The sequence below is a fragment of the Balaenoptera physalus genome (assembly GCF_965194825.1).
Source record: "Balaenoptera physalus genome assembly, chromosome: 15".
Classification (NCBI taxonomy): Eukaryota; Metazoa; Chordata; class Mammalia; order Artiodactyla; family Balaenopteridae; genus Balaenoptera; species Balaenoptera physalus.
Window position 1 is genome coordinate 56,717,993 of NC_138894.1, and position 24,914 is coordinate 56,742,906.

Genomic DNA, 24,914 nt, shown 5'->3' on the forward strand with positions numbered 1-24,914 from the left:
ATCTAAGTGGGGAGGTTGAATAGCTAATTAGATATAGGAGGATGTAACTTCTGGAAGAGTTCTGGATTAAATCTGAACATTTCCAAATCATCAGTATAGTAATGGTATTTAAATCCAAGAGATTGAATGAAACAATCAAGCGTGTGTCAATAGAGAAGAGGTTCAAGGAGTAGCCCAAGGTGTAGTACAGAGAGTATAGCATTAGCAAAACAGACTTAAGGTGGAGGCCTAAAATGAGGTGTTAGAGGAACCTAGAGAGTGGTTTCCTAGACATCAAATGATGAAAGAATTTTAAGATGGGGGGGAGTAAGCAACTGTGTCAAATGGTGTAAAGAAGTTCAGAAAAAAATAGGGACAGAGAATTGGACATTGAATATAGCAATTTGGAGATGATGAGTGACTTCTACATGAAATACTTTGATAGAATAATGGGAAATAAAGCCTGCTTGGAATGTGCATGCAAGAGAAAAGAGAATTTAATTCTGAAGTACATATATTTTAAATTAGGTCTTTGGTTATTTCCCTCCATTTTCTCAATTCTGTCTTAAATTCCTATTTTGTGGATAATTTATCTTTCCTATTCTATCTTCTACTTTTTAATTTTATCTATTTACTTGGAATTTTACTCAATTTTATTGTCTAACACTTCTGTTGAGAATTTCATCTACCCTGTCATGGTATTTTGTTTGTTTCCAAAGCTCTGTATATTTCACTATTTTAAAAAATATAACCTTATTAATCATTGCAATATATTACCTTTTAGGAGATATTTTGTCTTATCTTTCATTCCCTCCGTGGTCTGTATCTCTTCAAGTTGCTTTTTTTCTTTTTTCTGTGATTTGGTTCCTGTTTTTTTTCATGTCAAAGTCTTTTCCCATATGTTAGGTAAATAAATATGCTCATATTTAAGAGTAGGGCCCTAAAAATTTTATTATATGTTACTTGCCTGTGAGTGGGGTCAACTGAGGATTTTGCTGTAGGATGATCTGGCTGCACAATTTTGTGTGGGCATCCTGCATATCTTTAGGTCTTTTTTCTAGAGCTAGTTAGATTTCTCACACACATAAACACACACAATCTTTCATATTCCTGCTTGAAGTTTGAAAATTATTGTCAGAATTCTGGAACAAAATTTGAGAAAAGAAACAAATTTCATTTAGTATGTACATTTAGTTTAACTTAATTTCCCTGTTTTCACAATGGTACAGCAAACCACAGTTGTGCTTGGTGTATTTCCGTCCAAGGATTATCTTTGGAGATCTATATTATCTTTTATAAAATAATTTTTTTTAATTATTGAGGGGAAAACTCACATAACCTAAAATTAACCATTTTAAAGTGAACAATTTGGTGGTGTTTAGCACATTTGCAATATTGTGTAATTGCTATCTCTGTATAACAAAAGATTTTCATCACCCCCAAAGAAAATCCAGTACCAATGAAGCATTTCCCCCTCCCTCTAGCCTGTGGCAACCACTGATCTGCTTCTGTCTCAGTGGATGTAGCTATTCTGAATATTTTATAGAAATGGAATCATACAATAAGTAACTTTTTAAAAATTAATTTTTATTTAAGTATAGTTGATCTACAATATTATATTAGTTTCAGGTGTACAGCATAATGTTTCAGTATTTTTATAGATTATACTCCATTAAATGTTCTTGCAAGATAATGGCTATAATTTCCTGTGCTATAAAATATATTTTTGTCACTTATCTATTTTGTAAATAGTAGTTTGTATTTCTTAATCCCATATCCTTAATTTTATCCTCCTCCTTTCCCCCTCCCCTCTGGTAACCACTAGTTTATTTTCTATATCTGTAAGTCTATTTCCTATTTCTGTTGTGCTATATACATTCCTTTGCATTATTTTTTAGATTCCACATATAAGTGATATCACACCGTAATTGTCTTTGAATTATTTTACTAAGCATAATATTCTGTAGGTCCATCCACATTGTTGCAAATGGTAGAATTTTTTTCTTTTTTACAGCATATATATACCATATCTTCATTATACATTCATCAGTTGATGGACACTTGGGTTGCTTCCATATCTTGGTTATTGTAAATAGTGCTGCTATGAACATTGGGGTGGGTGTATATTTTCAAATTAGTGTTTTTGTATTTCCTGGGTATATACCCAGGAGTGGAATTGCTGGATTATATGATAGTTCTATTATTAGTTTTTTGAGGAATCTCCATAATGTTTTCCATAGTGGCCCCAGCAATTTACATTCTCACCAACAGTGTACATTGGTTTCCTTTTCTCCGCATACTCTCCAACATTTGTTATTTTGTTCTTTTTGATGATAGCCATTCTGACAGGTGTGAGGTGATAACTCATTGTTTTGATTTGCCTTTCTCTAATAATTAGTGATGTTGAGCCGCTTTTCATGTGCCCATTAGCCTTCTTCAGAAAAATGTCCATTTAGGTTTTCTGTCCATTTTTTCATTGGGTAATTGCTTTTTTTGATATTGAGTTGTATGAGCTGTTTATATATATTGGATGGACAAATTTCTAGAGATGTACAACCTGCCAAGACTGAATCAATAAGAAACAGACAATTTGAACACATAGATCGCTAATAGTGAAATTGAATTTGTAATTTAAAAAACTCCCAGCAAACAAAAGTCCAGGACCAGATAGCTTCATAGGGGAATTCTACCAAAAATATAAAAAGGAACTAATACCTATCCTTCTCAAACTATTCCAAAAAATTTGAAGAAGAAGGTAAGCTCCCAAATTTGTTCTATGAGACCACCATTACCTTGATACCAAAACCAGACAAAGACACCACACAAAAAAAGAAAATTACAGACCAATAGCTTTGATGAATATAGACACAAAAATCCTAAACAAAATATCCGCAAACCGAATCCAGCAATATGTAAAAAGAATGATACACCATAATCAAGTTGTATTTATTACAGGGATACAAGGATGGTTCAACATTTGCAAATCAATCCATGTGATATACCACATTAACAAATGGATAAAAATCACAAGGTCATCTCAATAGATGCAGAAAAAGATTTTGACAAAGTTCAACATCCATTCATAATAAAAACTCTCATCAAAGTGGGTATAGAAGGAACACATCTCAACATAATAAAGACCATTTATGACAGTCCCACAGGTAACACTATACTTAATGGTGAAAAGCTGAAAGCTCTTCCTTTAAATTCAGAAACAAGACAAGGATGACAACTCTTGCCACTTCTATTTAATATAGTACTGGAAGTCCTAGCCACAGCAATCAAACAAGAAAAAGAAATAAAAGGCATTCAAATTGATAAGGAAGAAGTAAAACTATCACAATTTGCAGATGACATGATACTTTATGTAGAAAATTCTAAATTCTTCACCCCCAAACTATTAAAACTAATAAATGAATTCAGCAAAGTGGCAGGATACAATATTAATATACAGAAATCTGTTGATTTTCTGTACACTAATAATGAACTATCAGAAAGAGAAAGTAAAAAAAAAATCCCATTTAAAATTGCATCCAAAAGAATAAAATACCAGGAATAAACTTAACCAAGGCAGTGGAAGACCTGTACTCTGAAAACTATAAAACACCGATGAAGGAAATTGAAGATGATACAAAGAAATGGAAAGATATCCCATGCTCTTGGATTGGAGGAATTAATATTGTTAAAATGGCCATACTACCCAAAGAAACCTACATATTTAATGCAATACCTATCAAAATACCCATGACATTTTTCACAGAACTAGAACAAATAATCCTCAAATTCATATGGAAGTACCAAAGATCCTGAATTGCAAAAGCAATCTTGAGAAAGAAAAGCAAAGCTGGAAGTATCTCATGCTCAGACTTCAAACTATGCTACAGTATCAAAACAGCATGGTACTGGCACAGAACCAGACACATAAATCAGTGGAGCAGAATAGAAAGCCCAGAAATAAACCCACACACCAATGGTCAGTTAATCTATGATAAAGGAGGTAGGAATATGGAAAAGACAGTCTCTTCAATAAGTGGTGCTGGGAAAACTGGACATTTCTTTATAAAACAATAAGATTAGAACATTTCCTCACACCATATACAAAAAGAAACTCAAAATAGATTAAAGACATAAATGTAAGACCTGAAACCATAAAACTCTAGAAGAGAACGTACATAGAACACTCTTTGACATAAATCAGAGCAGTATTTTTTTGGATCTGTCTCCTAAGGCATAAAAATAAAAGCAAAAATAAACAAATGCTTAATTAAACTTAAAAGCTTTTGCACAGCAAAGGAAACTATCAACAAAACCAAAAGACAGCTGACAGAATGGGAGAAAATATTTGCAGATAATAAGTGACTTTTTGTGTCTGGGTTCTTTCACTTAGCATAATGTTTTCAAGGTTCATCCATGTTGTACCATTATCAATACTTCATCTCTTTTTATGGCTGAATAATATTCCAGTGTGTGTATATACCAAAATTTGTTTACTCATTTATCTGTTGACAGGCATTTGGTTGTTTCTACCTTTCATCTATTGTGAATAGCATTAATATATTATTCCACTTAGTATAATACCCTCTAAGTCCATCCATGTTATGGCAAGTGGCACAACTCCATTCTTTTTATGGCTGAGTAATATTCCATACCATATCTTCTTCATACATTCATGTATCAATGAACATTTAGGTTGCTTCCATATTTTGACAATTGTAAATAATGCTGCAATGAACATAGGATTTGAATAAGGGTGTTTCTTTCTTTTTGAATAAGTGTTTTTGTTTTCTTCTGGTAAATACCCAGAAGTGGAATTGGTGGATCATATGATAGTTCTATTTTTAATTTTTTGAAAAATCTCCATAGTGGTTGCACCAATTTGCATTTCCACCAGCAGTGCACATGTATGCCTTTTTTCCCATATCCTTGCTAACATTTGTTATTTGGTATGTTTTTGATGCTAGCACTTTCTGAGATGATATCTCATTATAGTTTTTATTTCCATTTCCTTGACGATTAATGATGTTGAGCATCTTTTCATGTATCTGTTGGCACTCTATATGTCTTGTTTGGAAAAATGTCTATTCAGGTCATTTGCCCATTTTTAATCAATTGTTTGTTTTTTGATGAGTTCTGTGGTTTCTTTATATAATTCAGATATTAACCACTTATTAGATATATCATTTGCAAATGTTTTCTCCCTATCAGTAGGTTGCCTTTTTGTTTTGTTGATGGTTTCCTTCACTGTACAGAAGCTTTTTAGTTTGATGTAGTCCCTTATGTTTATTTTTGCTTTTGTCTCCCTTGCCTGGGCTGATAGATCAAAAAAATCATTCCAAGGTTGATGTTAAAGAGCATACCACCTAAGTTTTTTTTTTTTTCCCATGAGTTTTATTGTTTCAGGTTTTCCATTTAAGTATTTAATCCATTTTGAGTGTTTTTTTTTTTCTGTACATGGTATGAGAAAAAGGTTCAAATTCATTCTTTTGCATGTAGCTGTCCAGCTTTCTCAACACAATTTATTAAAGCTGTTGTCTTTTCCCAATTGTATATTCCTGACTAATTTGTTGAAGATTAAGTGACCATGTAAGGGTGGGTTTATTTCTGGGCTCTCCATTCTGTTCCCTTGATCTATGTGTCTGTTTTTGTGCCAGTACCATACTGTTTTGATTACTGTAGCTTTGTAGTATAGTTTGGCCTAGGAGTGTGATACCTCCAGCTTTGTTTTCCTTTCTCAAGATTACTTCAACTATTTGGGGTCTTTTCTAGTTACATACAATTTTAAGATTATATGTTGAAAAACACCATTGTTATTTTGATAGAGATTGCATTGAATGTGTAGACTGCATTGAGTAGTATGGATATTGTAACAATATTTGTTCCTCCAATTCATGAGTACAGTATACCTTTCTATTTGTTTCTGTCATCTTCAATTTCTTTCATCAGTGTGTTATAGTTTTCAGAGTACAAGTCTTTTACCTTCTTGGTTAGATTTATTTCTAGGTATTTTATTCATTTTGATACAATTTTCTTCATTTGTCTTTCTCATAGATTGTTATTAGTGTATAGAAATGCTATGTATTTCTGTATATTAATTTTTTATCCTACAAATTTGCTAAAATCATTTATTCTAATAGTTTTTTTTTTTTTAATGAAGTCTATAGGGTTTCTATGTATAGTATCAGTCATCTGCAAACAGTGGCAGTTTTACTTCTGCCTTTCCCATTTGGATTTCTTTTGTTTCTTTTTCTTATATGATTGCTCTAGCTAGGAATTCCAATACTAAGTTAAATAAAAGTAGCAAGAGTGGGCATCCTTATCTTGTTTCTCATCTTAGAGGAAATGCAATCATATCATTGAGTATGATGTTGGCTATAGGTTTATCATATATAGCCTTAATTATGTTGAGGTATGTTCCCCCATGCCCACTTTATTGAGAATTTTTATCATGAATCATTGTTGAATTTTGTCAGAATCTTTTTTTCTGCATCTATTGAGATGATAATATGGTTTTTATTCTTCAATTTGTTAATGTGGTGTATCACATTGCTTGATTTGCAGATACTGAAACATTCTTTCATGCCTGGAATAAATATCACTTGATCATGGTATATGATCCTTTTAATGTATTGTTAAATTTGGTTCGCTAAAATTTTGTTGAGGATTTTTACAACTATGTTCATCAGACATACTGGTCTGTAGTCTTTTTTATAGTTTCAGTGTCTGGTTTTGTTATCAGGGTGATGCTGACCATGTAGAATGAGCTTGGAAATGTTCCTTCCTCTTCAATTTTTTGGAATAGTTTGAGAAGGATAGTTATTAAGTCTTCTTTGAAATGTTTGGTAGAACTCACCTGTGAAGACATGTAGTTGTAGACTTTTGTGTGTCAGGAACTTTTAAAAATAATTTATTTAGTTTCATTACTAGTAACTGGTCTATGCAGATTTTTCATTCCTTCATGAGTCAGTCCTGGAAGATTGTATATTTCTAGGAATTTGTCCATTTTTTCTAGGTAATCCAATTTGTTGGCATATAATTTTTTGTAGTAATCTCTTGCAATATTGATATCTATTGTATTGGTTGTAACTTCTCCTCTTTCAGTTCTGATTTTATTGGGGTGCTCTCTCTCTCTCTCTCTTGTTTTTTTTTTTTTTTGTTGTTGTTTCTTGATGAGTCTGGCTAAATAAAGGTTTATTGATTTTGTTTATTCTTTCAACAACTGTCTCTTAGTTTCATTGATCTTTTCTATTTTTAATCTTTATTTCATTTATTTCCACTCTGATCGTTAATATTTCCTTCCTTCTACTAACTTTGGGTTTCGTTTGTTGCTCTCATTCTAGTTCCTTAGGTGTAAGGTTAGATTGTTCATTTGAGATTTTTCTTGTTTCCTGAGTTGGGCCTGTATTGCTATAAATTTCCATCTTAGAAATGTCTTTGTCATGTCCCATTATTTTGGAATGTTGTATTTCCATTTTCATTTGTCCATGGTTTTTTTAATTTTCTCTTTGATTTCCTCAATGATCCTTTGGCTTTAGTAGTATGTTGTTTAGACTCCACATGTTTGTGTTTTTTTCTTGTAGTTGATTTCTAGTCTCATACCATTGTGGTTAGAAAAGATGCTTGGTATGATTTCATTCTTATTAAGTTTTTTGAGCTTGTTTTGTGGCCTAGCATGTGATTTATCCTGGAGAATGTTCCATGTGCACTTGAAAAGAATGTCTATTCTGCTGTTTTTGGATGAAGTGTTCTGTACAGATCTATTAAATCCAAGTGATCAAACATGTCATTTAAGGCTAGTGCTTCTTATTCGTTTTCTGTCTGGATGATCTGTCCATTTACCTCAGTGGGGTGTTAATGTTTCCTACTATTACTGCATTACTGTCAATTTCTCCCTTTGTTTGTCAATATTTGGTTTATGTATTTATGTGCTCTAGTGTTGGGTGCATATATATTTACAAGTGTTATATCTTCTTTTTGGATTGATCCCTTTATCATTATGTAATGTCCTTCTTTGTCTTTTGTTATCTTTGTTTTAAAGTCTGTGTTATCTGATATAAGTATTACTACCCCAGCTTTCTTTTTGTTTCTATTTGCATGGAATATTCTTTCCATCCCTTCATTTTCAGCCTGTGTGTGTCTTTAGATATGAAGTGAGTCTTTTGAGGAAGCGTATAGATGGATTTCTTTAAATCTGTTTTTCCACCTTGTATCTTTTGATTGTGGCCTTAGCCCATTTATACTTGCATTAAAGTAATAATTGATAGGCATGTAGTCTTTGCCATTTTGTTAATTGTTTTTTGTTCATTTTTGTTTTTCTTCTTTATTCCTTTCTTCTTCTCTTGCTCTCTTCCCTCATGGTTTGATGAATTTTTCAATATTATGTTTGTTTTTCTTTTTTCTTTTTCATGTATCAATTATCAGTTTTTTCATTTGTGTTTACTGTGAGATTCTTATATAACAACCTATGTGTATAGAAGTCTGTTTTAAGCTGACTGTCACTTAAGTTTGAGCATGTTCTAAAAGCACTACATTGTAATCTCCCCCAAATATGTGTTTGACATCATCTTTTACATCTTTTTATTTTGTGCATCCCTTAACTGATTATGTAGATGTATATGAGTTTACTAGTTTTGTCTTTTAATCTTAATACTAGATATAAAGGTGCTTGATCCACTCACTACTTTTACCATGTTTTTCCCTTTACTGTTGAGACCTTTTCTTTCACAATTTTCATATTTCTAGTTATTGGCTTTTCTGTTTTGTTTAAGGGAGTCCCTATAACATTTTTTGTAATGTCAGTTTAGTGGTGATGAACACCTTTACCTTTTGCTTATCTAGGAAACTCTCTCTCCTTCAGTTCTGAATGATAAACTTGCTGGATAGTGTATTGGTTGAAAGTATTTTCCCTTCAGTTCTTTGAATATATTGTTCTATTCACTTCTGGTCTCTAAAATTTCTGCTGAAAATTCAGCTGATAGCCTTGTGGGGGCGCCTCTATATGTAACTAGTTGTTTTTCCCTTGCTGCTTTTAAGATTCTCTCTCTTTTAAAAAAAAATTTTATTGGAGTATAGTTGATTTACAATGTTGTGTTAGTTTCAGGTGTACAACAAAGTGAATCTGTTATGCATATATCCACTCTTTTTCTGATTCTTTTCCCATATAGGCCATTACAGAGTACTGAGTAGTGTTCCCTGTGCTATACAGTAGGTCTTTATTAGTTATCTATTTTATGTATAGTAGTGTGTATATGTCAGTCACAGTCATCCAATTTATCCCTCCCCCCCCTTACCCCCGGTAACCATAAGTTTATTTTCTACATCTGTAACTCTGTTTCTGTTTTGTAGATAAGTTCATTTGTACACTGTTTTTTAGATTCCACATATAAGCAATATCATATGATTTTTGTCTTTCTCTGTCTGACTTCACTCAGTATGACAATCTCTAGGTCCATTCATGGTGCTGCAAATGGCATTATTTCATTCTTTTTAATGGCTGAGTAATATTCCATTGTGTATATGTACCACATCCCAATCAAAAATGGGTGGAAGATCTAAATAGACATTTCTCCAAAGAAGATATACAGATGGCCAAAAATCACATGAAAAGATGCTCAACACCACTAATTATTAAAGAAATGCAAATCAAAACTACAATGAGGTATCACCTCATACTGGTCAGAATGGCTGTCATTAAAAAGTCTACAAACAGTAAATGCTGGAGAGGGTGTGAAGAAAAGGGGACCCTCCTACACTGTTGGTGGGAATGTAAACTGGTACAGCCACTATGGAGAACAGTACAGAGGTTCCTTAAAAAACTAAAAATACAGCTACCATATGATCCAGCAATCCTACTCCTGGGCATATATCCAGAGAAAACCATAATTCAAAAAGATACATACACCCCAATGTTCATTGCAGCACTATTTACAATAGCCAGGACATGGAAGCAGCCTAAATGCCCATCAACAGAGGAAAGGATAAAGATTCTCTCTTTATCTTTAACTTTTAACATTTTAATAATAATGTGTCTTGGTGTAGGTCTCCTTGAGTTATCTTGTTTGATACTCTCTGTACTTTCTGGACTTGGATGTCTGTTTCCTTTGCCTGGTTAATAAGTTTTCAGTCATTATTTCTTCTAATACGTTTTCTAATCTTTTCTCTCTCTCTCTTCTCCTTCTGGAACTTCCTGTAATGAGAATGTTAGTATGCTTGATGTTTTTCCAGAGGTCCATAAACCAGCAGTCCTCAACCCCCTGGGCCATGGACTGGTATTGGTCCGTGGCCTGTTAGGAATCAGGCCACACAGCAGGAGGTGAGCAGCAGGCAAGCGAGCAAAGTTTCATCTGCCTCTCCCCATTGCTTGCATTACCGTCTGAACCATCACTCGCATTACTTCCTGAACCATCACTCACATTACCACCTGAACAATCCCCCCATTGCTCTCATTACCACTGGAACAATCCCCACCCCTGTCCATGGAAAAACTGTCTTCCACAAAACTTGTCCCTGCTGCCAGAAAAGTTGGGGACCACTGCCATAAACTATCCTCATTTTTTTGTTTTTGGTTCCTTTTTTGTTCTTTGCTATTTTGGGGTGATTTCCACTAGCTTGTCTTCCAGATAGGTGATCCTTTGTTCTGCATCATCTAATCTATGTTGGTTCCCTCTAGTGTTTTTTTATTTCATTATTTTATTCTTACACCCTGATTGATTCTTTTTTATGTTTTCCATCTTTTTGTTGAAGTTTTCACTGTGTTCTTCCAATCTTCTCCTGAATTCACTGAGTATCTTTATAACCATTAATTTGAACCTCTTCTCTGGGAGATTGCTTATCTCTGTTTCATTTAGTTCTTTTTCTGAATTTTTGTCTTGTCCCTTCACTTGGAGCATATTCCTTTGTTTCCTTATTTTGCCTAACTCTGCTTTTGTTTCTATGTATGTAGTAGATCAGGTATGTCTCCCAGTCTTGAAGGAGTGGCTTTGTGTAGAAGGTGTCCTGTGGGACCCAGCAGTGTTGTCTCCCTGGCCAGGTGCTCCAGGGGTATCCCTAGTGTTGGCTGTGTATGTCTTCCTGTTTTGAATGGGCCATGATTGCTGTGGGCATGCTAGTGTTCAGGGCTGGCCTGGTTCAACTTTTGTGGGCCCTCTGCTGTGCAGGCCAGACCCCAGAGTAGGAGTTGATTTGAGGAGATGCCAGTGCTGGCAGAGGATGTTTGTTGGGTCTGGCAAGGCAGGGGACCACTTTGGAGATGCTCTGGGGCCAGCTGTGGGAGCCTGCTGGGACTGGCAGGGTGGAGTGGTGCTTTGGATGAGCTTTGGTGCCAGCCAAGGGTGCCTACTGGGTCTGGCAGAGAGGGGGAGCCACTTTGGAAGAGTATCAGCTGTACTGGATCCACAGGTAAACCTGGGGCTGGGTGAGTGGTGCTATTAGGTTAGAGGGGGAGAGTCAGAAATGGCTCTTGCTAGTGCTGTACCAGTTAGGTAGAGTGTAAGCCATAAACAGACAAAACAAAACAATCAAACCAAAAAAATCTGGTGCCCACTAGCCCCCTTTCTGTACCCAGAGAAAGTTCCAAGGGATCCCTGCCCCTTAGGCACACACTCTAAAATAAGTCAATGAATTTCTTTCATGTATGCCCCAGGTTTTTTTCAGGCTGCTGTCTCTGCACTGGAACTCAGAGTGAGTGAGTTTTTGCATGAACCCTTTAAGAGCAAAGTCTCATTTTCCTACAAAACTCTGGCTCTCCTGGATGTAAGCCTCACTGGTTTTCAAAGCCAGATGTTATGGGGTTTCATCTTCCCGGAGCAGCTCTCCTGGGCTGGGGAGACTGATGTGGGTTTTGGAGCTGTTGGTCCTCAGGGGGAGCCTTTGAAGCTATGATATCCTTCCCAGGTGTAGGTCACCATGCCAAGGAGGGTCCTAGCCAGACTGCATCTCTATGCCTCCTATATTTTAAGGTACCTTTTTCCTTTTTTTTCTTTAGTTGTGGAAAAGCTTTTCTGCTGGTCTTCAGGTCATTCTCAGAGATAGTTTCTCTATATGTAGTTGTAATTTTGGTGTGTGCCTGGGAGGAGGCAAGCCCACGATCTTCCTACTCTGCCATCTCATCCCAACCCCTAAATTTCATTCTTGAGTTAGTTTCAAATGTAAACCACATTACCTATCCCTCTGGAATCAGTTTTTTTTTTTAACTTTTTATTTTATATTCAAGTATAGCTGATTAACAATGTTGGGTTAGTTTCAGGTGTACAACAAAGTGACTCAGTTATACATATACATGTATCTAATCTTTTTCAAATTCTTTTCCCAGTTAGGTTGTTACAGAATATTAAGCAGAGTTCCCTGTGCTATACAGTTGGTCCTTGTTCGTTATCCATTTAAAATATAGCAGTGTGTACATGTCAGTATTGCTGACATCAGCTGGAAACAAAGAGAGAGGCTCAAGAATATACAGACCCTCAGGGTGCAAAGTTGCAATTTTCTTCCCCTATTGAAAACCCTCATGAAGCATTTTTTCTTATTAATTGGGCAGTGTATTGCATTTTGTTTACATGAAAGAAACCCTTCTAATAGATGTTGTGTTGTGCAGAACTTCCTATTATCACCAAGGAAAAATCTCAACACAATGGTGAAAGCTTACTAGAAGTCAAACAGATGAGTTTGGCTCCACCGTTGAACTTCTGTGATTCTTCTTGAAAGAGGGCCAGAGTACTTACATTACTTTGGAAGCCCCACTTGAAGCTGGAGATGATTTTCAAAGAAAAGATCGCTATGCAGATAGTTACGCTTAAATATTAGTGATACCAGATCTTGCATCAAAATAAAATTGACAAAAAATATTTTTACTTTTGTAGACAAATACACAGATATACATATGTATCTAATTTTCCTAACATATGTGAAATATACATAGAAGGAATGCCTAAAGAAATACATAAATACGACAAAAGACATTGTCCTAGGTGATTTTTTTATTTTTTATGTTCTTCCAAATGTTCTACAATTAACATACATATATTAATGTGTTTGTATGTATATATTAAATCAAAGCTTCAAAAATATTTCCCACAGCTTGCCACATAAGAAAATATATTATTGACTGTTAACAAATTCATAGTAATTTTTGCTGTGATGAAACATGGAAGTTGGCAATAATTCAACTAAAATTTATTGAGTATATATTATGTGCAAGGCACTGTGCTATGAACTGTGGCAGATACAGAGGGAAATAAGACATGATTCTTGTCCTCAAGAAAATAGTTCATCACTGAATTTAGTATATAGAATAACTAAGGTAATAAAAGAGAGATTCTATGAACTATGGCACTGTTTTTGAAAATTGCCAGTGCATGAGAATCACCTGGGGAAATTATTAATGATGCAGATTTCTTATCCCTTCCCTGGTAGTCCTATGATTAGGAATTTACATTTTAGTAACACCTCAAGGTGATGCTTCAAAGAACACTGAAATAAATGATAATGAAATGAGCACTGGTTTAAGAGACACGTATTTGCCCTGTCTCTTTGTTTCTGCCTATTACTAGGACATGTTTGGGCAAGTTGTTTAATCTCACGTTTTCAAATTCCATATATATAAATTGAGACAATCATTCTTACATTATAGGGATATTATAGGTAATATAAATAATATTCCTAAGTTATCCAGACCAGTCTAAAGTACACAGTAGTTGCTCTCAGGTATATGGTATGGAAGTTTTTATCAGTTCTAAGGCAGCACTAGTGTTGGAGAGAGGAAAGAAATTCTGAATCAAATGAAACAGAAGAAGCAATCAGAGAAGCTTTATGCAGAAATGGAAATTGGACTGGGTCTTGAATGTTGAGAAACACTTTGATAAACTAAGAAAAGGGAGAAATATTTTCTAGTCAGCAAAAACGTGGTGAGAAAACTAGGCGTGGTTTGAGAGCTCTGAGCTATGGACATGACTGGAGCAGAGAAAGCTTGGATTGTCGTGGAAGACAAATGTGAAAACTTGCCTTGTGGGCAGATCATAAAGCACCTTGACAACCCACCTAATGATCTTTAAAGTACTCTTAAAATAGTGGTAAGTTTAACTCCATTTGAACAAGGGAGTGATTAGGGAAGATAGGGTTTTAACACGATGATTTGCTGCTCATGAAGAAGTTATGCTGAGGGGATGAGAGGATAGGGTTAGGGAGACCAGTTCGCAGGCTATGACAGTAATTCACATCAGCAGTTATGAGTGTCTGAACTCAGGCAGTGAAGAGGAGATGGAAAGAAAAAATAGAGACACATGAAGGGCATATCTGAAAAGGATAGCTAGAACTTAGAGACAGAAGAGATGTGGAAGTTGAAGAATAAGCAATTTAAAGTTGACCAGGAAGTTTTGAGGTTGAGTGAATGGAAAGACTGTGATATCATTTTAAAAACTCAGAACAGAGTAAGAGAAATAATCTGAGAAAAAATATGAAGATTTGAGTTCTGGGCATGTTAGGTGGAGGTGTTGGCAGAATAATCCAGTGGCAACATCCAACAGAAATGTGGCAGTGCAGGGATGAGGTTACAGATGAAGAATTGGAGGAGAAAAAGAATCAAACGTCATTCTCTTGATGGCAAGAAGGTAAAGACACAGGAGGGGATATAATTTTTCCAAGCATCATCATATTAATGCCAATGGGTTAATAGGCCTGTGTGCCAGGCATTGTTCTAAGCACTTGTTATACTTTACATCATTTATGTTTACAACAACCTTGAGAGGAAGGCATTCTTATCGTCACCATTTTATAAACTGTGGGCCAGATTGAGAGTTAGTACTTTCCAAAGGTCATACTTCTCTCTACACGGCAGAGTCGGGATTTGAACTCAGGCAAACTTGCTCTAAATGATGTGTTCTTAACCTTGATACTCTGTTGTTCTCAAGAGAAAGTATAGTGTGAAAGAGATAAGTCCAAAGCTAGAACCTTTAGGGATACCCCTGTTAAAGTCAGTGGAGGCTCACATACCCCAGCATCAGACTGAAAACAAAGCAGGACAACAAGGCGATCAAGATACAAAGGGAGGAAGGAGAAGGGATAAGAAACAGCCAGTTAGTAATGAAAAACACTACATAAAGGACAGAGAAGATGGACTTAATTTTTTTTTCTTACAATGGAGGGGAAAGATTTCTGGTGATTAAAAAAATCTTTTGATCAAACAGAATATGATTTTAAGCTAGGTACTACCTTTCATTTTCTGCCTACTTTTTAAACTAGCCATATTGAAGGTCATTTGTAACACTTAAGGAAAAGCATTCTAGGATATGGAAGGGCAGCAAAACTAAATCCGTGAGAAATCTGCACTCTGGCTGGATACAGTGGATGTTGCAATCTACTTGGCTCTCTCTTCCCACCTGGTCTCTCCCCATGACTTCCCATCATTCTGTACATCTCTGTCTTTTCAGAGTTTGTTTTGTGTTGTTTTCAATTTCTGCATCATGCACACCTCCACAATTTCTCTTTAATGTCTTCACCTGGTTCATATATCATGGGTTTAATCGTTAACACAAACTTAACAAAAAGGAAGACTATTTCAAAACCTCATGAGGTTAACCTTCAAAATGTCCATATTCTATAATACATATGTAGACATTATTATTATCCTCAGTTTTATTTCTTTGCCAAGTGTCTTTTTAGGCAGTAGTTTGTATCTATACTGATTCCAAATGTCCATTGAGACTCACATGTGCGATGAATTTGACTCCTTGCTGGAAATTTAATCTAAACACGTTGAACCCCTCCATTCTGCCCGAATGAACTCAAACCAACTTCTGGCTCTGGAGCCGTTTTTGTGTCCAAGCACAAAGTACGTGAGAAACTAGATGTAGCTGGCTCATCCGAGCAATCTAAGATCAGTCTTGCTGAAGGTGCTGTATTAATCTTGGCACTTCAGTCTTCCATATAGTTTTGGGGTTCTTGTAGTTTCCCTGTGCAAACCAGGTGTTAGCTAAGGGCTCCTGACTCCTTGTAGATATAAGTGAACTAATTTACCTACCAGTTCTGCAGTTGGCAATAGACCACAGTTATTCCCATGGTAGATAAAAGATCCCTAGTGCTTATTTTCTCTGGTTACATCCATTTCCAGCTTCCACGTATTTTCATCCTTTCTTGGTTCTACTCTGCCTCCACCCAAATTTAAAACTTGACCCTTTACTGGATTTGACTGAAAACTCTACTCACATCTACACTCCATGAGAATAATAATTTTGCTGAAGGTTTATAGAAGGAGTTGTGGAAAGAATTTTTAACTGAGTCCTGCACATTGTTCCCCCTCCTTCCTTACATAGGTCCTTCTCTCAATTTATTTTAGTTTTTTCCTTCTCGTTTTTTTGGTCTTAGGTAGACTTGGATTCACTCCTTTCTCTAAAATCTTGGCCATTATTGATGCCTTTAGCCTCTGAGCTTTTTTCCTAAGAACGTATCACTGCTGGTCTTTCAAGTAAATACAGTATTCTCCTTGAGACCCTTATGTGAATAAAATTTTCTCCATTTTGTTACACTCATGAGACCTGAGTGTAACAAAATTCACGATTTTTTTACAATCACACACATGATCTCCTCGTGTTCTCTAAGTTGCCTTTCAAGTGGGCTTCCCTTTATTTGTCTGCTTTGCCTTAATAGAAAGTTGCTCTAGATCTTTGCCAGGGTGGTGTGTTGACTAACAGTATTACCATTCTGCCTGTGCTATTTGGAAACTTACCTGTCCTCAAGCCTTCATTTGGTCATTAATCCCTGAGCACCCCTCTCTCAAATGGTTCACTCCTTGATTCCATGTTCTGATACCTGGTCTTTGTATCACCTTCTGCATCTTCACCTTTCCCAGTTTCATTCATCTTACTTCATTCAGCTTCCTCAGTCCAAGTTCTGACACCATGAAAATGTTCAGTAAATATTTTTAATCAATGATGAATCCACATGACTCTCCCTGCCTCAGAAATCCCATGCATGGTCTGGTTACTGCAGAGTGGGTTTCTCCTATTCTGCTATGCTAAGAAGGTATCTGGGGGTATGTTTTAATGCCATGGTCCAGAACACATACATTACAGCTAGGCTCTGATGACATGAAATGCAATTTTGAAACAAAATCCAAAGGAAATGAGAACTAGTTTAAACCTAGGTAGCTTGTTTGTTTGTTATTGTTTTTCTTTTTTTTTTTAAACCAAGGTTTTTGAAAAAGGATTTCTTGTCATCTTGCCTTAAAGAGAGCAACCAAGAAAGCTGTGAGTACCTAGTTCTATGAATAAGAATATAATTATTTTAAGCTGGTTGTATGTTTCTTCTCAAGAGTGACCTGCTATAACCTGATAATTCAACTATTTATTTACCCTGGGGAAATGTTTGCAAATATGCACCAGGAAACACATACAAGAATGGTCATAGAATTAGAATTAGTGACAAAGAACTGAAAAGAGCTCAAGTATTCATGTTCAGACGAATCAGTAAATAACTTGTGTTTTTATGCAACAGAATACTATACAGCAGTGAAAATGAAGGGACTACAGATGCATTCATCTACATAGATGAAGTATTTTGTTAAGTGAAGGAGCAAGTTCCAGAGGATCTATAAAATATGGCATTGTTTTTATTGATATAATGCTCTAAAACAATTGAAAGCAAAGTAGTGTTTAGGCAGTTAATTTTATTTTCCCCTAGTGACTTAGCCAGGAAGAGTGAGAATTTTTCCAATTATGAGGAAGAAGAGATAGAATTGAAGTAAGTCAACATTTTGACTTGTAAGTCTTCTTGATAGTGAATTATCATTCTCTTCAAAATCTGGGAAATTAAAGCATCGATTCTTCATGGGGTAAATTGGAAAAATAACTGTCATCCAAGAAGAAGAGAACACTGGAGAACTACATGGCTAATTATGAGCTGGTAACTTCTCTTGGAAGTTTTTTCCAACTGCATAAGGCTGAAAACTCACTGAACTCTGGACACAGTAGGGGAGAATGAGTGATCTGCAAAAATAGGAGATTTAAGGAAGAAAAGTATACTTAAAATATGATGGAGGGAAAAGAACCAGAAATGTCCTCCTAAGGCTGGAAACAAAAGCACTAATAATCAAAGGAATGCAAACCAATACTAGTTAACACGTTGATCGAATTGGCAAATGTTAAATTAGAGTATACATTTTAATACTGCATATTCATCTACATTGTTAGAAGAGTGTTAAATTGATACAAATCTCTAGGAAAATATTTGAGTTTGTAGCAATGATATTAAAAACATTCATATCCTACCACTAGTAATTCTAATTTTTAATCATAGATGTAATTCCAAGGTTGTTTATTACATTATTATCAGTGATGTGAAAAATTAGGAAAAGCATGATTGTCTGATAATAGTGTATGGTAACAGTTATGATGATATATCCAGATTATAAAATATTATCTATCATCTTTTAAAATTTCTGAAAAATATTGAAAGCACGCAAAAATGTTACTGATATAACTAGAAACTGATACTATAAATAAGAAATTGAACTATAATCTTGGCATGATGTCAACTATATAAATATATAAGAACATAATCAGGAAAAAAAGTTTTCCTGCAGGTATTGATATTATTGGTAAATTTCATCTTATTTATATTTTCAAGGTTTTCTAACTTATCTGAAGTGAGTAGTTAAAAAAAAATCTTAAGTAATAAGAAACCAACAAACTTTAAAAAATGATGTGTGGAAGCCTTACAAAATTTTCCTTTCAACTGTTTCAGCTAAGCCTTCACTGTGGCGGAAAGAATACGCTCTAAGCACCAGGAGATGTAATTTCGCCACTAACTAACCACCTTTGTTAGAAAATCTCTTTGAGCCTATTTCTTTTGTCTTTAAAGTGTCCAGCCTATCTCAGAGGGTTTTTCTGAGGATCAAATAGCATAATGTATTTGTAATTTCTTTAAAAGTACAAAGTGCTATATTAAGGCTGTTGAGATAGATCATTCCCTTCCCAAAAAATGATTGGAAAATCATAGGCAACTTTTCTCCCTACACTTGTCAGAAAAATCACACATTGTACTTTGGTAAAGAGTAGAAGTGTGATTCACATATCTTGTCTGGAATGAAATGAACATTAGTCATTCAAATGGGCAAAGTGGACCAAGAATCCAGAGAGCCAAATATAAAATTTCTTTAATTCTCCAGAATCAAACAGGTAGCTAAATGCTGTTACTTGACTTAGTATTCCACAATGGAAGTCCAGTAGGGAGGTGTGTAACCCAGGTTGAAATGTGACATCTGAAAGAAGAGACAACGGAGGGGAACAAGAAAACACTATGAACACTTAAAACTTGGGCCATACTAATGTGATGAAATAAACACCTTGGCTCTTGACTTAGTTTTAACTTTTTTTAATGGCACCTTAAAAATAATGATTTGGTTGGAATATCATGGGTGGAGTAGAAAAGTGTTATACTAGAAAGAGGGCCTTGTGAAATTTTGAGGTTTGTATTATTGTGACAGATAGAAAGAAGCAAAAGTCTAAACGTAGAAGACCTGGTTTGTGGCACTGGCTCTGGCTTTTAGTGACTGACTGACTTTGGGCAAATCTACTTCTGTGCGCCTGGATTCCCTTACTTTGAAATGGGTAACAAATAATAATTTCCCAGACAAATTTAAGGGTTTTTATAAGTATCAAATATACAAAATGAAATTAGTTTCAAATAATTAGGCTGTAATGAGTTCTACAAATATAAAGTATTATTGAGAAAATAGATATACTTTAAAAACTAGATATACTTTTTAAAAATAGTTATACCTTTTTAATACTTTTTTGGACTACTGTTTGTGAATTAATTTATAGAGGTAATACAATTTTAAATGCATTAGGAGGATATGCTATTTAGAGGCATCTTATGGGAAATCGTTTTGTGAAACTAATAACTACCCAGCTTTTCATATACTAGATTCCTTTAAAGTCAGGCATATTCAAAGTTACAAAATATGAAACATTTTGTACCATAACAGCAATACAAATTAGTAGTTTTAAGAATTTTACCTTAGAAAATGAGAACCTTTTCCACTTAGTTTTTGACTTCTCACACTTTGCCCAGGATAGTCAAAATCATTCATTTGGTTTAGATTTTATCATATTTTGTGAATAATAAGGTGACAAGCATTTAGGATATTCCGCAGGGACAAAGTGAAAGATAGTGGGAAATACCAAGTTAATAGAACCCTTTAACCATATAACAATCATCTTGTGTGTTTTGTTTGCTGATGTTTATTTTGGGAAGTTTTAGAGTGTGTGCCCCATGTTTCTCATATGGTCTGCTAGGTTCAATGAAGTAGATATTTAATAAACATTAATTTTAATATTCTCAGTGGTTAAATTGTTATTGTGAAATTGTATAATTACTCAACATCCCATTTCATTCCTCGAAGAAGAGTTCATTCTGTCCCTAGATAGTTTTCTCTTGTATATTTTATTCTTAATCAAAAATGTAACAGTTGAAAACCTAATTTTTTTTTGTTTTCCAATACGTAAATCAGAAAAGTGGAATTTAACTGTTTTTCCGGTAGCCTTCTTTGTGGCTGTGCTTGCAAATGGTGAGCTTCCGTAAGATCATTCTATGAAGTTGCTCTCTGGTCCGAACCTCTAAGCTTGGCTCTCAGATTCCTCACACATTTCTGTGCTGCCGGTTGGAAGTTAAGATGACATATATACATTTCCATGAAATAAATTACTGGGTAGACTAGATATGTTCTAATGTATATGATATATCCCACATGAAAAATAAATGCTTATACTCTGCTGAGATCTATCTGGATGCAAAATGAGCATGAAAGAAACTCACACTCACTCCCATGATCAAGATTTTTTTTTTTAAGTGTTCAGGAAGCACAGATTGTGCTATTTTTGAAACTAAAGTATTACATACAGTACTATTTATTTTCACACAATTTGGATGACCTAGCAAAAATCACTGAAACCTTTGGGTTAGGTGTTTTTTGCTTGATTTCTGCACAGGCTGTTATGGGCTTGAATGATTTTCAGAAGTGAAAATTTTCACATTTCCTGAAACTGAATCATATGAACACTTAGGAAATTCTTTTGACCTCTGTTTTTTTTCTTTTTTTCTTTTTTTCTTTTTTCCATTCCTTTGACCTACTGATGTTTGTATTATAGGTAACAATCAGTAGTCTAAAAGTAAATCTAACTGTGTTTAGGGCAAATTTTCATTGAGGAAGAGGAGAGTAAATACCTAAGAGGCTATATAATATTGGGATACAAAAGCTAATATAATGAATAGCATTTTGTGGCAGGCTTTGCTCATGCTTGGTTCTCAGTGAATGTTGAGCTGAAATAGTTTCTGCCAAAAAATAGTCAACTATTAGAGACTGACAGAAAAAAAGAGAAACTGTGTGGGAGGCAAATCAAATGTATGGAAGAGCTGGTCGAGAAGCACAGGTAAAGGTTATAAGGTAAACACATCAACAGGATAGTAATGAAAATGTGACGTCCCAAGGATCCTTAGGTGAAGAAAGTTCGAGAACAAGTGTAGTAGATGGTTATTCAAGGTCTGTTTGTTTTCTGTTTGTTGGCTGGTTCAGAGGGTGGGTTTTGAAGTATAAGAAGGAAGAAGTTTCTCAGAACCACTTTTCTTTTTTTGACTTTTTAATATACAAAATGTTTTTTGTATATCCACAAGCACATATACATACATATATGCGTAAAGATTGATTTTCCCTTTAGGGAACAGGCAAAGTACAAAAAACTGCCCTTGCATATCTGAGCTGTTAGCATATGAAATGGATATTTCACCAAGTGCTTCTTTCACAAGGCTCCACTGCTCTGAATGAACTAACCAACTGGAGTTTCTCACCTCTCCTGTCTGGTCCATTGATTTCAGCCTGGATGTATTGATCCCAGACTTTCTAGGTGGTTCACAAACAGTTCAGGTTAAATTAACTTGAGGACAATGTTTGAAAATGCAGAATTACTCTCACTGTTTGATGCCTGTTATTAAGCGTTGTTTCCAGAAGATCAATCTTTTAATTACATTGTGCCTCCCTACTGGCGGCTCTCAGTAGCATGAAGTGTGGTGTGCACTGATTGGAAAAATAAAGAGAAGGAAAAAAAAAAATCCCTTCTAGCACATTGCCTTTGCAAAAGTGACATCTCCAGGATATTGAATAGAGTCTGGTCGTTATCAGTATATCTAAGGTTGATCCTAAAATCTCTATCAAACATTCACCTCGTGAATTCACATTTGGTAGGAAGAACATATACTACTTACATGCTCTCATCTATTGTGTGTTTGCTGTGTAATGGGAATTGTGTTAAGCATGCTAAGTATTATATACTATGCGGTTCGCTCTGTCATCCTTTCCTATTTTATTTTATTTTCCTTCTTGTTTTATTGAGACATAATTGACATACAGCACTGTATAAGTTTAAGGTATACAGCAGAATGATTTGACTTATATATCCTTCCCTATTTTAGAAGTGAGGAAACTAAGGCTCAGTGATATTGGGTCCTTTGTCTATGGCCTTATAACAATAAGTGGCAGAGTTATGTTAAATTTAGTTCTGTCCTACCTCAAAGGTAATGATATTAACTCCTATGCTATTTTTTATGTAAAATATTTGTCTTTAAATAGCTTAATGCACTGCCGTATTTTTCACCTTTTGTAGTTTGTCTCTATTTCTGTTAAGTAGAAAGGGGCAGGAATCATCCTTAGCGCTTTGCAGATGAAAAAAACAGAAGCATAGAAAAATTGAGTGGCTTTTCCAAAGTACATAAGAGAGGAAGAGAATTAAATGTGTATGTCTCCTCATTGTGAATGTCTTATTTATGAGATGTTATATTAAAGATGCTGCAAATTCTTTGCAAATCTGTCCATTGTAAGGTGGAGTCTAATTTCCCTCTCCTTAGATCTGGGTGACTTGCTTGACCAACCTAATGCAGCGGAAGTAGTGTTCTCATATTTCTGAGCCTTTGTAAAAAGCTCAGAAGCGTCTGCCCAGCCTTAGTCCAATCACTCTGGGGGAAACCAGCTGCTTTGTAGGAAGTTACTCTGAGACCGCCATTCTGTGAAGAAGCCAAAGTTCACGACTTGGGGAGGCCAAAAGGACAGGAAAAAAAGAACCTGGCCAGAATCAGCTATTGTAATCATCTCATCCCAGGTACCAGACAAGTGAAAGAAGAAGTTGTTTAGATCTTCTAGCCTCAGGGGCTGCAGTGTGGAGAAGAATCAAGGAATCCAAACCACAGCCAGGAGCACAGCCCCAGAGATGTATTACCTCAGGAGAGCAGTCCCAGACATACCCAGCCATTTGAACCATTCTATTTAGGTCCCAGTGAGCACAAAGAGAGTGCACAGTGGACAAGTTGCTCCAAGGAATGCTAGAATGTAACGGTGCCCTGCAATCTATCAGGTTTAGTTTATCTACCCCACAGTTGAGGTGCTTTATTATGGGCTTTAAAGGTTTAGCTCCTGACCTATAATAGTAGCCACCGATTTCCAGCAAGGCATTATCTTGAGACTTTGAGGGTCATGTCCCCAAGCAGATTTGAAAGTCAATTATAGGCTTTTGGTGTCCTGTGAAATTAAATAAGGGACACTGATTCCTAGGGAATTTTAACTTCTCATCAGATTCTCCTTTTATGATTTGGGCTTGTCTGAATGTGGGGACCTTAAAAAAATCGTTAAGACTCATGTGAGATGATGAACTTAGATATATTTTGAGAAGATACATATGAATGCATGAATATGAATGTAGTTCTGATGATGGAAGGTATATATTACACATTGCTCTATCTACAAGGAAGTTTTAATACTCTAAGTACAAAGAGTGTGGTTTGTGGTGCATTTACTCTGCATAACACTGACCCTGCTCCCTTTGAATTGTATTGCTATTTTTTAGGAATTACTTAGGCTATTCAGATATTATGGTGGGGAGGGGTGCACTTCCATCCAAGAGAGTCTGGGAAGTAACCCTCTTCCTAATGACAAGTGTGAACAGATATTCTAGGCAAGTTTGATTTCATACTTCTAAGTATCTGTCATCAATGCACAGACTTATGAGATCACCCACAGGGTGATACCCAGCTGCAGAAGCTCCAAAATATATTTATCTCTTGTCCATTAAATTCCTAACCTTTGAAATGTCTAGGACCTATATTTTTCTCAGATTGGAGAAAAGGGCTAAAGAGTAGCTCCATGTTATACAAAAGGAAAGAAGAAAGACATGATACATTTTCACCTTTGTTATCTCTTTATGCTGATTCCAGTCCCACTCAAATATAAGCTGGGATGAAATAGCAAGTTATAAAAAGCAGTAATGTCACTGGAAGCAGAAAAACAGACAGTGCAGAATTTTTAAGGACATTCCTTTGGAGACTTTGACCTATATGAAATCAAATTCTAGCTTCTCTTTTTTCTTTCTGGGGAGTTTGGGTAGCAACTTTTGGTTTACTTTTGTTACCTGATTATTATCCTCCCAAAATGCCTGCTAGCCATTTATCAAAAATCTACCTGGCTTTAGCTGAAGTGAGAACAATACTTGAAGGATTTTGAAATACTGAATCTATATTAGGCCTCTGAAAAGTTGCTGACAAGTACCATGGACAAATGTTCCTAAGAATATTTTAGATTAGTTAACTTTTCAAAGTTGCATGATAGATCCCATGTCAATTCACTCTAGAGTTCCTAAGGATTCACAAGTGTATCGAGCACTGAGAGTGGGAAATATGTGGCCAAGTAGACTGATGGAAGGAAAGACGCTTACTTGCTAAATATTAGCTTCATATTACAATCATTTCAGTCAGAAGTTGAAAATGAACTGGCCTGTCACACAACACCACACAGCTAAATAAACATTTTCATTCTCTACCCCACAAGTCAGGAACAACATTTAAGAATACTCAGGCTAAACAGGACCTTAAAGAATCTTCAAACCAACTGGTTCTTTAAATATAGGCTA